We start from the raw sequence: 15,492 nt of genomic DNA, 5'->3' as shown, positions 1-15,492 counted from the left end.
AACTTGCAGTAAAGGAAGATGGTCATCCGTAGAATCTCTGATCTTTTTTTCTCAAGATGAAGTGGGCACTTCTGTCCTCAATTTAATTTCTTTTGAAATAAATTGAGCTCACTGAGGATTCCTTTTGATAGAATTGCCTTCCAAATTTTATCTAACTGGTATGGTTACTCTATTTTTCATTAAGTTATCCTTTTCTTTTTCTTTTGTTGTGTGGAAATGATATTAAACTTCAATCGTTGTTGATTTATTTTATGTTTGTACTCCTTGCTTTACTCTTCTTGTAAATGATTAATTCATTACGTGGATGCAGAAAGAAGTTGTATATGGCTTGACAGAGCTTTTGACAGAAAGTCAAAAGTGCTCGTCTAGTTGTTATTAAACATATATTTGTTCAGCTTCCTCTTGTTCCATTGATTAAGGTATGTGTCCCTTATTCTGTGTTGCGTGTTGGATGGATCATTTTGTTCTTTGGTGACAATTGGTTAAATTAATATGCAGTGCTTTGGATATGTGTGTGCTGAGGTTATTTTAATCGCTAAATACATCAGCAACATGTAGAATTGAGCTTGAGATTAGCGGCTCAAAATTAAGACTTAAGAATGTATCTTAGAAATAAATTGAATTTATGCAGAGGTTGTATATGTGTTGAGATGTTTCGATGATGATAACAAGGGAAGAGGTAAAACACATGATTAGAAGCTATCCTCAAGAAAAGAAAGGAACAAAAAATGATTAATGTACAAAAGATAATTTCAATTGAATTGAATAACTATATAAAGTTTAAACTTCAAGAAAGGTGTTTGAAGATAATCAAATTAGTGATTTATTTGACTAATTATTATATGAACCTTGGCTGCACTAATTACTCTCTATGATACTAATGTGGAATCCTTCCTTTGATAATAGGATGCTTGAAGTATTTTAATTGCACATTGTTTGATATATTCTTTAGATAATGGCACTGTACTACCCATTCCAAAAATGAAGTATTTTAATTGAATTTAGGAATATCATTACAGACTACATTCCCCTTGAAAATTCTTTGCATTGGTACATGACTCCCTACTTGCAGGTTTGTCATAAATTTTTTGTTCAATTTTTTTATATCCTTGAATCAAGATTATACTTGCTATCATGCTTTACACAGTCATAATTGTAATGTTTCTTTTGTAGGACATCATTGTGGCCAAGGATTATTTGAAGCAAAGAGGAGTTGACAGAAAATCAAGAGGATTAGTACCTTGTATTCATATGCCAATGTATCAACCAAGTGTGTGAAATAAGGTGTAGTGATGAGTGTAATTTTTGTCCCATTTTAAGTTTAGTTGTAAGGCTTGAACATACTTCTTGTATTCATATTTTTAATAGAATTTAAATCATATTTTGCTCAAAGGGAGTGTGGAATACATGTATGATATAGGAGTTTAATGACAAATTTGGCATTGGCAATTATATAAATAAATCCTAACATTTAATTATAACTCATGTTGGAGAGTTTGTGTGGGGTTTATATAGGTCGGAATAGGGTTGTAAACAAACAAAGCTATCTGTGAGCTCGCCCAGGCATGGCTCGATAAAGCTTGGCTCAAGCACGACTCGCTTATTAAAAGATTCGTTCGTGGACACGAAACTATATTCGAAAAAAAAAATTGAAATTTAACAAATACCCTTTTTTCAAAAAAAAAAAAAAAAAAAAAAAACTTGAAACAAGAATCTGGGATTGGGAAGTGTAGATATATGACCAAAGTGTAGAACTATGTATAAGCATGTTCGATAAGAGATTTACCAACTTTTAGAGTATATATGATTGTGCTCTTTTAGATAGATGTTTTGTGTTATTTGCTGCTGGTATTGTTGTGTATCAGGTCTTGTTGTGAAGTAGGTGTTGTAGATGGCTAGATAGTTTGGTTGGCTGTGTTGTTTTTCTCGTGTAATATTTGGAAAAAAAGACAAAAGTAACGTGAAATTATTAGATTTTCAAAACATTAAGTCTTAAAAAAATTAAAACAAACTAAAACACTAAAAATTGACCCAAATTATTTTTAATATCATTTAAAATATGCTTTAATAGAGACCCACAAGATTAAAATAGACCTAATATCTAATATAGGGATAGTAGATAATAACTATATTTAATAACAATAATAATCGCAGAGATGCCATTAGTAAAACCGTGATTAAAATATTTAAAGTCGTACATATGTTTCATGTTTTATGTCGTACATATGTTTCACGTGGTGCAAGTTTCATGTTTTTCTAATTTTTTTTTTTTAGATTGAATTCTCTAGTTACACGAGAAGTACTGGGCACAGTTAGAATTAGGACATGTAGTAAACTTCCTACAAAACCGGAAATTGTGTCTAGTTTGTATTAAAGTGGTCACACCGTGAGACTAGAGATAAGCTAACAATCGAGTCGAGTCTTAATATAACCTTGTTCACGAATGTTAATCAAGTTGAATCTAGTTTTATTTAATTTGAGTATAAATTATTTAATAATTAAGTCTAATTTTGTGTTCACAGAAATTTTATTTAATAATCAAGTCGAGCTCGAGTCAAATTTGAGGAAATTCACGAGTACTTTTATTCATTTAGAGTTGTAATTACAAACTTATATGTATAATAAGATTGGTTAATGTCATTTCATCTTCACACTATGCTATAATTGTACTTGGAAAGTATAAATTCAAATGAAGAATTGAATGCTACCTTCAAGTGATGGGAAGTTGTCGGTTGATCTAAAACGTGGAACCCTTTTAGTTTTGAATTAGGATCATTTACAATTACTCACTCGAAGTGTAGACGATTTGGATAAGTAATTTCACTGACCAAATAAAAATTGAACTGTCCAACCACTTAAATTCTTAATCAAGACCCCAATACAAACCTTTTCTTTTCTTTTCTTTTTCCTTTTTATGAGCAATCAATAGGTTAAGGGGAAGCCCCAATACCAAGTTACGAACTTACTTCACCTGTGTACTTTGTCCATGATCACCATGTGCAAGTGATACTTGTGGCTATGTTTGAGAATTAACTTGCCATGCCACAATAGTGGCAAGCCATCTTTTCTCAATTTTTTACATTTTCCAATAACAACTTACATCAAAACATTCTTACTTTTTCTACTTTTTACACCACATTAACAATTTTTTATTATTATTTAAATATAAAAATTCACAATAATACAAAACTTTTTCACTTTTCTACACAAAACATTTTACTTTATATCACATCTACCACTTTGCCAAACATGGCCACAATTTTGTTCAAAAAGTTATCATAGACATTTCATTTGTGTCGATTTCAATCAACTAAAACAAATATTTAAGCTTTGTTTAATTTTATTTATTTTTCTTTTCAAAACAAAAAAAATGTAAAAACACATAACAGTTAAACATGCATTCATCTTAAGTCAAACCAGAACACTTTTTGAAACAAAAAATAAAAAGCAACATCTAAAAAAACATTAACAAATTGAGCCATACTTGTTGTCTTGTTTGATTGGCAGGTGACGCGCCAAAGTGTGGTGGATTCATCTTGGCCTTCCGCTTCAACCACAAAATGAGTGATGCCAGTGGCCATAGTCTAATTCATGACGGTTGTAAGCAAGATGGCGCGTGGTGCGCATGCCTCATCCATCTCGCCTGTGTGGCAAAGACACCTTCTCAACGCAAGGGATCCACTGCGCATGAATTTCACACACCATGAGTACAAAGAAGTGGTTGACACTAAGGGCACAACTATCCCACTTGATGACATGGTCCACCGTTCCTTCTTCTTTAGCCTTACTAAGGTGTCCACCCTCCGTAGATTTGTACCACATCAGCTGAGACAATGCTCTACATTCAAGGGACTCACCGCATGCTTTTGGAGTTGTCGTACCTTAGCGCTCCAACCCAATCATGATGAGGAGGTGTGCATAATATGCGCCATCAATGCACATGTCAAATTCAACCCTCCTGTTACCCACAAGTTATTACGATAACATTGTGGCATTCCTCGCAGTGGTAACAACTATTAGAAATTTATGTGAGAATCTATTAATGAGGTTACGCGTTGAAATTGGTGAAGAAGCCCAAAGAACGATATAACAGAGGAGTACATGAGATCGTTAGCTGATGTGTTGGTGATCAGGGGTCGACCCCACTTTACCGTAGTGCGAACATACTTAGTGTCGGATTTGAGACGTGCCAGGATCGAAAACGTGGACTTTGGGTGGGGCAAGGCGACATATGGAGGAGCCACAAAAAGTGGGGTGGGGGCCATCCCTAAAGCGGCAAGTTTTTATGTACCTTTTAAGAACAACAAGGGAGAGGATCGGATCGTGGTCCTAATTTCCTTGCCTTCTTCGGCAATGGAAAGATTCATCATGGAGTTGGATTGCTTGTTGACTAACAAGCTATTTAGTGGCCCCAAAAAATCCAAACTTTAAAGCTAATTTGCCAATGGCTGTTTGTTAGAATATATATTTCATATTACATTAGTAAGTTTTCCTATAATAATATTTCTCATTTAGATTTGATTGTAATTGAATCTAAATGTCATTTCATATTTTCCTTTATTCTATTTCCTTGTATGATTTATTCTTGTTATGTTAGAATATTTATATTTTATAAATTAGGTTTATCGATATTTACTTTATTTAGTCTATATATGATTTATTGTTTACTACTCATTATCTCTTTATAAATAGAGAGTTGTGTAATATTGTTGAATATAATGAATAGACAAGATGTAACCCATACGTACGTGTATAAATTAATTTTAATTCGACTCAATTAATAAGTTGGGTCAAAAATTTTAATTTTAACTTACTAATTTCGTGTTACATTCATATCGAATTTGGTGGTCCTGTAAAATATTTTCAATCGTAGATACATGAGATCCATCATTTGACAAGTTAAATTGTAGAAAATGATAGTTGCAGTAGAGTACTCTACTGTAACCGCTAAATGCTAACTCGTTTGGGTGTGCGATGTTTTGAAAAATTGTGAAAATTGAGAGAATTTGTTTTTTGAAATTATGTTTGGATGGTTTAGAAAATTAGAGACAAAATTAGAAAATGTTGGATAAAATCTTAGTAGAATTTGATATTTGAAAAACAATAGTGATGTGACAAAAAGTTGATTATTTTAGACACATCAGTAAATGCTAATTCTTTTGTAGTGCTTCCTCCAGACTATTGCCGAAACTCAAATTATTAGTTAATATTTTTTAATTATTTTATATTAATATTTTTATGTTGTAAATAAAAATTAATTTTTATAGGTAAATATGACTAAATGAAAACAAAAATAAAGATAAAAAATTGTGATTTTCCATACTGCATCCCTGAACCTCAAAGTTGAAAATGTTCCAAAATTTGATGAATGTAGTTCACTTGCTTCGGATAATCCAAATTCGATAAATGCTCCGCTTGTTTCGGCGTAAAATGATTTTTGGAAAATAATTTCGGCATTTTCCGGTGTTTGGTAGGGGCGAAAATAATAGTCAACCGGAAAATGATTTTTGTTTGACCAAAAATGCTTAGTAAATTTCAGAAAATGATTTACGCTTTTTAAAAGCGTAAAGCGTTTTTCGAAGACGCTAGACGCAGTCGATCTATTTTTAAACAGCACAGTCGACCTTCACGTTCAAGCAGCCGACCACCATCGAAATATTGCCGGTATCGGAATCCGACAACATCCAGTTAATGTCTCCGGAATCTGGCGACGGAATCCGGCCACCTTCACCGGAATCCGGTCAGCCAGATTCCGGCGACCAATCTGACCGGATCTGGCCAGAGAGGCCGGATCCCGGCCGGATCTGGCCAGAGAGGCCGGATCCCGGCCGGCCCTAGCCAGAGAGGCCGGTTCCCGGCCGGCCCTGGCCAGAGAGGTCGGATCCCGGCCAGCAGGCCGAATCTAGCCAGATCCGGCCAGCCTGCCTGGATCCGGCCGTTTGTGCCAGATTCTGGCGAAACTGCCGGAACCCGTCCACTTTCGCCGGAATCCGGCTATTCTAGATTCCGACGAAACTGTCCGGATTCCGGCCTTTATCTCGAATTCTGGCTATATTAGTCGAAATCAGGTAAAAATGGTTAGAATCTTGTCGGTCAATGACCGAATCTCGTCATCGATGATTTTTATATTATTTTATATTAATATTTATATGTTTTGAATAAAAATTAATTTTTATAGGTTAATATGATTGAATGAAAGTATGAAAAATATTTGTGATTTTTTGTACGCGGCAAACACCGAAAAATGCTTTTGGCGAAAAATATTTTTCAGAAAAATGACTTCCCTAAAACCATTTTACGACGGAAACCATTTTACGTCGAAACAAACGGAGCAAAACTCTCTTCTTGTTTGACCAATTTTGACAGCTTAATGATGATACTCGCATGGAAGTGAATCATGTTTAACAAAATCTCCTTTGTAATTTTATTAGCTGTAATTCCTTAAATCCTACCCATTAATTGTAACTAAACGGCTAAAATTATGGCTATGTTTGAAAACCCTTTTCCCCAACCCCCCCGATTTTGAACCCAGTCGGTACTGTACAAAAGGCAGGCTTTTTGCCTGTATTGTTCTGTGCGTCTTTGACTTGGTTTTCCCATTTTACCCCAAGTTTTATTTTTGCCCTCACTCTCATTTCAAAAACCAAAACACCAATATCCCCAATATATCCTTAAACTACCTGCAATCCAAATGGAACCTCTTTTCCATATGCATCTCCGCTGGTTCTTCTGTTGCAGCTAGGGTTGGCAATTTTTGACACGACCCGCGAACCCGACATGAACACGACACGGGAAAATAGGGTTTGGGTTTTATATAATCGGGTTCGGGTTGAAATCGGGTCAACCCGATTCTGACCCGATTTTTTTTTTTTTTTTTTTTCAAAGAGAAAAACCCGAACCAAAGGTCCAAAACACTCAAACACGAAATGCCTTATGCGGTTATGCCCATTCTGATTTCTGAAAGACTGAACTGAAACCTAGCCCACTGCCCAAGTGCCTAGTAGCCCGCTCGCCGCCCGCCCGCACGCCAACCAGCGAAGTCGTAGTGTCACTGCGACGCTCGTACTGGCTTCCATCGCGAAACCCTAAAAAGACCATTTTTGACCAGATCCGACCTCTCTCTCTCTCTCTCTCTCTCTCTCTCTCTCTCTCTCTGTACGTACTCAATTTGCTTCACCGCCACTTCCTTTCTCTTTTTACTTCGTTTTGACTGCAATTGTTGTGTTCAATTGCAATGCCGAACAGATGCTTAATCATTTGCCTCTGGATTTGAAGAATTTGGTTGGTCTTAGTGTGAGTTACTGAGTTTGTGTTCACAGTAGAAATGGTCTTACTTATGTATTATTCTATGCCAGCGTGTTAACCTTTTTGTCTAGAAACACAGTCTATACTATAATAGCAATATTTGAATTCTAGTGATAATGCAATGGATGCCATTAAGCCAAAAAATAAAGGCGTTTGGAAGAATGATTTACAAACTATTTTACAGAACAGGGTTGATGTATAGTTTTGGACTTGTTCATCATTTTTAAAGACATTACTTAGGCATCATCTGTGTGTGTCAGCTGATGCATGCTACGGTGTCTCAATAAATTATTCTTAACATTTGCTTCAATTCTTCCATACCAGTAGGTACTGCTCTAGGAATTGACCTTGCAGCTATGTGGCTTCACTATAATACCAACTTTATCTAAAATGCTGATTTAAGAATTGTTAAAATATTAACTAAATGATGAAGTTTATCGTTTCTATTGAGTTTAAGCTTTTGAGACAAGTAGTGATTTAATATGTATCTGACTAAAGATCCTGATTCGAGCTTTAACTCTACAATTCACTCCCTTTCAGTTCAATAATTCACGTGTTTTGTCTCACTTGTAAGGGGGAGTGCTGAAATATTAATTAAGTAATTGATCGAATTCATCATTTTCTATCCCCTTAACCTTTTAGGAAAATGGGTGATTTAACAAGAATTGTTAGATGTTTTGAAACAAAAAATGGGAGAAAAGAAAAAAGCGTAAGATGTAACCTTATTTCTGAAGTAGGTGAAATTCATTTTGTCTACTTTTTTATGGTTGCATACTACAAAATCACGAGTGGCTCCTTGCTTCTAAATTTAATTTCATTCCTGTAATGGCAACACTTGCTTCATTAAGTCTCTTAAGGGCTGCTATGTAATCATGTTTGACAGATTGTGGTGCTAGATGGAAATGGACCTAGTGCACACGACATCTTGAGAGAGATCTCCTCTGTTGCAAAAGAAGTTCATCAAGCCCTGCGTGCCTCAGATGTGCATTTTAAAAAGTTGGAAAATCACAATAATATCTGACAGCATTCAGTGGTTTTGTGTTCTTTCTACTAGAAAATGCTATTTCCTTTGATATCAGAAACTTTAAAATTGATAAGCTGCACTTCTAATGGGCAGTAACTTCTGCAGATAAAAAGTGCTGATGAAGATGGTAAAGTAGTATTTCAAGATGGATCATTTGTGTATGCAGATGTCATCATCCATTGTACCGGGTATTGCCATGAATGTGATTTCATAGTCTCTGCTTTATTTTCTTTATCTTATTTGATCAATTAACAACTTTTGTTTTCACATTCCTAAGCTATTATTTCTAAAGTTTGGAACCTCTTTTTTTTTTTTGTTGAATATTAATCTCCTCTTGCAGATTCAAGTATCATTTCCCCTTTTTAAGAACAAATGGAATAGTGAGCATGGATGACAACTGTGTTGGACCTCTGTATAAACATGCTTTTCCACCATGCTTAGCTCCTTCTCTTTCTTTTGTAGGACTACCTTACAGGGTATGCTATTATATATATATATATATATATATATATATATATATATATATATATTACGAAGTTGATGAATTCTAGAAAAAACATAAATGGTTCTTGAAGCAATGTGTTGTTTGGAAGATTTACTAAACACAAAGATTTCCCTTCTTTTAACTAAGAGAAATGTTATTTAGTTGACTAATATATTACTGCCATATGACTGAAATGACGTGACAGTAAAAGTCAGCCATTGATTTTTCTTTTTTACAAACTCTTGTTAATTTAAAGACTGATTTTCACTATCATGTCATCTCAGTTGTACGACAGTTGTAGAATAGTCTACTAAATAGCATTATTCGTTAATTAATTGCCCCTTTTTTTTTATCAAACTTTTTCTTGTAAAGAAATGGTTCTAATAGTATCTGTTTGATTGCATAGAAACGATGAGATGAATGTCGATGTTCGAAGTTTTCTTTTGGCACTCCAAGTTATCTATTCTTGCAACTTCATAGCCATCAAAGAAATGATTTCTTTTATCTTCTTTAGATGATGATATCCAATTTTAATTGTACATACTCTTATAGTATTCCTTACAGCTCTCTTTTGGTATCTCCAATACTTCTTACTAATTCATATGTTTGGTTGATTATGATAATTCATTTGTAATCAAGGTGCTACCAATTTAATAATTGAGTTACAGTCTCATTGGGTAGTAAAAGTTTTGTCTGGCAAGGTGGCACTACCAAGTGAAGAAGAGATGGCATCATCTGTTGAAGAACTCTACCAGCATATGAAGGTGAGTGGATTGCCTAAGCACCACACTCATCAGCTTCAGCAAAACAAGGTTTTAAGTTCTCATATTCAATAATCTTTCTTTTATTTTAGACATTTCTTATTGACTTTATCTCTTTGGTCTCATTTTGAATACGAAAACTAGCTAGTCACTCAATTGGGATTACCACCCCTAGAGCAGTGGAGAGAAGAGATGTATTTCTATGCGTTGCAAAAGATTACTTCACATGATGATGATGAATATCGGGACACCTGGGATGTCATAGGTGGATAGGGGTGTACAAGTGAGACGGTTATTAATCGCTAATAACCGCCAACAACCAACAACCACTAATCAGATAACTGGAAAACCGAAAATAATCGCAACTGGATAATCAGGTGTCCCGGTTGCAGTTACCGGTTATAGGGATTTAGGAAACCGGTTGATAACCAGGTAACCAGTAATTGGTTTTTATATATATATATATATATATATATATATTCCAGCCAAGGCCTAAATTGAATTTCCACTTGAGCCTCTAATAAAATTATACCTACTGCTACTGTTTATAATATTACTGGGTTTATTCCGATGTATTAGATTGTTACTACATAATGTGTTGAAGGCAATGATAATCTGTAGGAAATTCAAATATTACAATAATAATGTGCCTAAACAATATCTACCTAAACAATCTCTCTTAGCACACTGGAATTCTATTCAGAATTCTTACAATAACACAGCCTAGAAGCCCATTTAAATAGGCTTTAGAAATCCTAATTCTACCCAAATTCGGATTTCTCTAGGCAGCATTCAAACCTAGCCTCTAGCATTCGGACTTTTCATCTGCATCTTTATAAAATACTGAAGCGCGTCAAGATTGGCAACCCCAGCGTCCAGACGGTTGCATAAAATAGTTCCTCCGTCCGTAGTCATCTAATGAGCGTCCAGACTCTCTGCAAACGGGATGCTCTTTGTTAGTTTGTAATTGGCCACTTTTTGTTGGACAAAATCACTTCTTTGTAATAATGCTTTCTAACAGGGATTCCACTATTCAGAGTACTTCTAGAAAATTCTGCACAGATCACAAGTTAGAAAATTCGGTTCCCTGTTAGCCATCCAGACGACGTGTCATTGTGAAGACCGAGAAATTAAATAGGGAGTTTAGCAACTAATAAGATTGTATTTATTAAATTGATGTGATCGATATTTATATTATGGAAATAAAATACAATTGGGTTAAGATGGGGATAATTATTATAGTAGGTCCTAATTAAATAAATAATTAAATACATTGATTAAAGTTTAGTTTAAAAATATACGGGGGTCAAATGTTAAATAATAAACGATGTGATTTTAATAAAATGGGGTCCTCCTTTAATTTATATAATTTGGGGGCTTTAAAAATAAAGTAATCTCCCTTTTGCCATGTGTCATTGCCCGATTGGCTGAGGAAGATTTCATCATCCCTTTCTAGCCACTAGCAGCTCGCCACGTGTCCCCTATCTTCTTCCTCTTTCTTTTCTTTCTCTCATCTCTTCTCTCACGCACGTCACTGCCTCTCTCCTTCTCCCTTTTCTTTTCCTTTTCTTCCTCTTTCTCTCCTTCTCCTCTCTGTTCTCCCGCACATCACAGCAGCCCCTCCCCTGTTCCAACACCTGATTCCCTCTCCCTTTTTCCTTCTCTTCCATTTTCTTCCTCTCCTCGTCTCACTGCCATGCACGCACACGTACACCAGCCCATGAGAGATTGAGAGAGTGAGACGCAGAGATGGAGAGACCCGTGAGCAAAACCCGTTGAACAGTGCACGAAGCCGACAAATAGCGGTTCCAGTGGTGATTTCGGCGAAGCAAAGCTGAAACCCGACGGCTTGAAGGTCGATTTCCGGCGGAACCCGACGAACCCAGGAGCTCCGATCGGGAAGACCCGTGACCCAGTGATCCGTGACCCGAGACCCATGAAACCCGACCATCTATGAGCGGTTTCCGGCGAGTTTTCCGGCGACCCAGTGAGGGATTTCCGACGATTTCTAATGGATTTTCTATGGAATTTCTAGGGTAAATTCTTATAATCCATTTTGATTTGTTCTAGGTATTTTCTTGTTGACTATGGATAGATTAAATTAGTTAATGAATTTTGGAGAAGAAATTGAATGTCCTGATTCTTGGATTAGTGCTATTTCCTATTGATGATTTTGGGTGTTGATGATTTGTTGTTCTTCACTGATTTAGAGTGGGTCTTTTTGGGTTGAATCCGAAAATGGATATGGATTTTATGGGGTTTGATTTAGATGATTTTTGTTGGTTGGGCATTAGCCGAATGGGGCTTATGTATGAGGTTGTTGATTTTGGGTTACTAATAGGTTTATTTAGTATATTGATGAGTGTTTGATATTAGGTAGTTGATTTTATGAGAATATGTAATTTGGGTGTTTTGTCATTCAAGCCTAGTGGGTTGATTTTCTATGATGGTCAAAGGGGTTTTGGATGATCATTTTGTTGGTGAATTTCTATAGTATTGATATTGTGATTAATGGTTAAGTTCATTACCATGGTAATTCTAAATCAGAATTTATGGCTTGATGTGGGGAGATTTTGGTTGGCTATGGACGATTGGGTTGAGGATTATGTGGTTTAGATTTTGGTAGTTTTAGTTGGTGTTTTAGTTCTTTAATTTCATTAAATGATTGAGTTGTTTGGATTGAGAAATTCTGGAATTTCTTATTGGATTGATTATTAATTGGTATCCTTAGAGTTGGTTTTAGGGCTTGATGGTGTAGAGCTTGAAGTTTGAGTTTACGGGAATTGTGGAAGAGTTTCTAAGTGGATGGTCGTATGATATTGTGCTAGATTGTTGATGGTTGTTTGTATGTGGCTATTTAGAGATGCTTTAGGTGAGAATGATGTAGCTTTGGAGAATGTATGTGTCTTGTGGTTTTAATGGAAAATCTATGTATATGCCTCAATCGTTAGTGTGTATATATATATATGGTAACCTAATCTAAAATGAGTGGTTGAATTGATATATTATATAAGATTTATGTTCTATAACCTAAACAACCTAGATGGTTAGTAGCTAATAAAAGATAAAAGTGTTGAATGTAATAACAATGGTGTTTGAGGATAAGAAATAAATTAAGATATAAATCTAGAGTCTAAGACTAATATCATAGGAGACGAATATTGTGATGTAAACTACTTAAATAACCCTAAGTTAATATGTATAAGCTAATAGACTTATAGAACATATAAATGTAGTATAAATCAATTATGTAGCAACCTAGCAACTAATTCACCTACCTATATACACATAGCATTTATGTGTACTAATAGATTAGGTATAAGCTTGTTAATCATTGCATGTATATATATATATGTATATACATACATACATAGACATATACATGAATATGAGTCCGGTAAATAATGATAAGTTAGTACATAAGCAACAAGCTATAAAAGGATTAACAATAATGACAATATGGTGTAAATATAATAAGAAGACAAATAAAATAGTAAATGCGTTTTAAAGATTAAAGTGAGATATAATATAAACCTAAACCTAAGTGTTAACCCAATAGTAGTTAAAGGTGGCGAATTAGCTTTATACGCGGGTTATATGACGTGTGAGCATGCGGGTAGTTAGGATGTCATAGAGTATGGGATTCAATAGTGTAGTCTAACGATACCAATGTTTGCAGGATCATGTTCGGATTGGAAACTTTAATTGGTTCTCCAATGTAGAGTCCAAGTGACTAGAGTCCAAGGAGTGTTCGAGTTGGAGTCCAATGCAGCCAAGGTGGGTATTCCACTCACTGAGAAAATATATATTTTTATATGTATTGGATTGATAAAAATATATATATTGTTTATGAAACCGAACCAACCATATGATGAAATGTATATGCTTTGAGATGATTTGTTTAGTTTCGATTATGTTTAAACTATATCAATGATGTTAAAGAGATAGTGTATGAGTGAAAAGTATTGAATAGATTTAAAGTGTTAAGTTCTGCGGTTGAGATTTAAATTATGCAAATTGTTTGAGAATATGTCATGTTGAAACTGCGTAGATTTGATAAAGAAACTGAGTTTTGAATGTCTTCGAAATGATTGATAAAATGTTGGATTTGTTTAGTTTTAAAAGGATGTGATTTAACAATTGCATGATTTGAGCATGATACAGTAGTGAAATATATACTGGTCAAGCACGAAACATTGAGCATGTAGTATAGAGCATACATCAACAGTAGTACAGCAGTAAAGGAACATGATATACAGTAAAACAGCAGTTATCAGCATCGTGGGGGACCGAAGCCCCAGTAGACCCAGTCATGCATATCATGTATAGCATTGTGTAATGAGTGATGTTTTTATGTTATGAGTAGTTTTACTAGACATATTGGTATGCATAAGAGTCTTCATGAAAAAGATCTTATGTATATTTCTATCGGATAGTCATGTGTTAATAGCATACATTGAACTTGAAAGTACATGGATACATGATTGCCCAGGTGCGAGTAATGGCATGTCTATGAGTAGGAAGGTTGACTGTTCTTGTTCTCCAGGAAAGACGTGTTAGCATGATTGAGTTTAGCTCTAGTGCTCTCATGATCTACTGGCGTCAAGGCACGAAGCTGAAATACGATTAGAGATGGTGTTGCGAGTATTTTGTTGACGGATGTTGTCCTAGTACGGAAGAGTAAGATGCCATGTTCTTTGCTTAAGACTTATGTGTATACGTGATATCTGTGATGGAGTGATCGTGTGCACATATGTCCAAGCGACCGGGGAAAAGTATTATTATAGAGGGGTTTATATGTAGAGTCTTCCAAGCGGTAGATTGGAACTTCTACATATGTTCACAGCTATATAGTATGTTTTAAATGTTTTCTAAATAGTCGGTGTTTGCTGCATTAGCTATTGGTAAATTGTGGCTAATATAGTGCTCGCACGACAAAAAATAAAATAAGGGTTGGTTCTTTGTGAAAACTCAGTCAGTCTTATACCACTGAGGTATTAGTATGAGGTATACTAAGGCGGTGAACTCATTATTTCACCTATGCGGATGTGGATACCACCACAACCGTGTAGATGATGTTTCTTTGGCTGCAGGTACTTCGGTATAGTCGATGGGTTGGTAGCAGTGTGCTTGGGATGTTATGACTGAAGCTCGCCGCGACAGTTGTAATTGTCGGACCACGGGTTGTCCACTATTATATAGGTTTGGTATGGCTTGTGACGTTTGTGTCACTTATTCTTTGTTAAGCCATTATTGTTATAGTGTTAATAAGACTCGAACAGATAGATATTAAATGGCTCTTTGTTGTAATTAACTTGTGATAGATGTATAAGTTGTAATTTCCGCTATTCAGATTTATGTTTTCCGCTGCATAGATAGATGTATGTTATACTCTGATTATCAGGTACATGTTATGGGGCATGTGCCATATGTTGGCTGAGCGACACGTAGTCGTGCCACTGCGATGACTCGTTTTATGTTTGTATAAAAAAAAAAAAAACGGGTCGTCACAGTCATACCGTTCGAACGCCAAACTGTCCAAAGCACCATCTGTCCAGACGACGGGTCAAACTGTCCGGACGACCTACAGTCCACAGCATCATCCGTCCGGACGACGAGGACTTTTTCGTCCGGACCTTCCTCTGTGTTGAGAAGCTTCGAACTGCTCCATCTTGCATCCGTTCGAACGTTTCAGCAGCCCGTCTGGACAACCTTCAGTGTTCGACCAAAGTTTCAGGATTTCTTTCCAAACACAGATATGGAAAGATTGCTGCAACCGTCCGGACGACGTGGATTCCCGTTCGGACGCGCTAAATCCATAAGGCAAGTATCGTTATTCAAATCCAGACGTTCGGACGCCAATCAGCATGGTCCGGACACGCGTACATCAAATATGGAAATTGTGTGCCTCTGGTCGA

At 35.7% G+C, this 15,492-nt stretch overlaps 1 protein-coding gene, 1 long non-coding RNA gene and 2 pseudogenes across 4 annotated transcripts in view; all 4 read left to right on the top strand.

Moving 5' to 3' along the window:
- Positions 1-15,492, top strand: part of LOC133878894 (putative disease resistance protein RGA4) — a 90,631-nt gene that overhangs the window by 48,505 nt on the left and 26,634 nt on the right. The window lies entirely within an intron of this gene.
- LOC133879102 (benzyl alcohol O-benzoyltransferase-like) lies at positions 1,055-4,431 on the top strand (annotated as a pseudogene).
- On the top strand, positions 7,427-9,878 carry LOC133879101 (flavin-containing monooxygenase FMO GS-OX-like 2; annotated as a pseudogene).
- LOC133880256 (uncharacterized) lies at positions 11,098-15,020 on the top strand. Its single transcript, XR_009902223.1, has 3 exons — positions 11,098-11,610; positions 13,254-13,351; positions 14,647-15,020. It is a non-coding gene; the product is annotated as an uncharacterized LOC133880256 (long non-coding RNA).

The sequence above is a fragment of the Alnus glutinosa genome, chromosome 10 (genome assembly GCF_958979055.1).
Source record: "Alnus glutinosa chromosome 10, dhAlnGlut1.1, whole genome shotgun sequence".
In the NCBI taxonomy this organism is placed as follows: Eukaryota; Viridiplantae; Streptophyta; class Magnoliopsida; order Fagales; family Betulaceae; genus Alnus; species Alnus glutinosa.
This window is presented reverse-complemented; position numbering and strand designations above follow the sequence as displayed.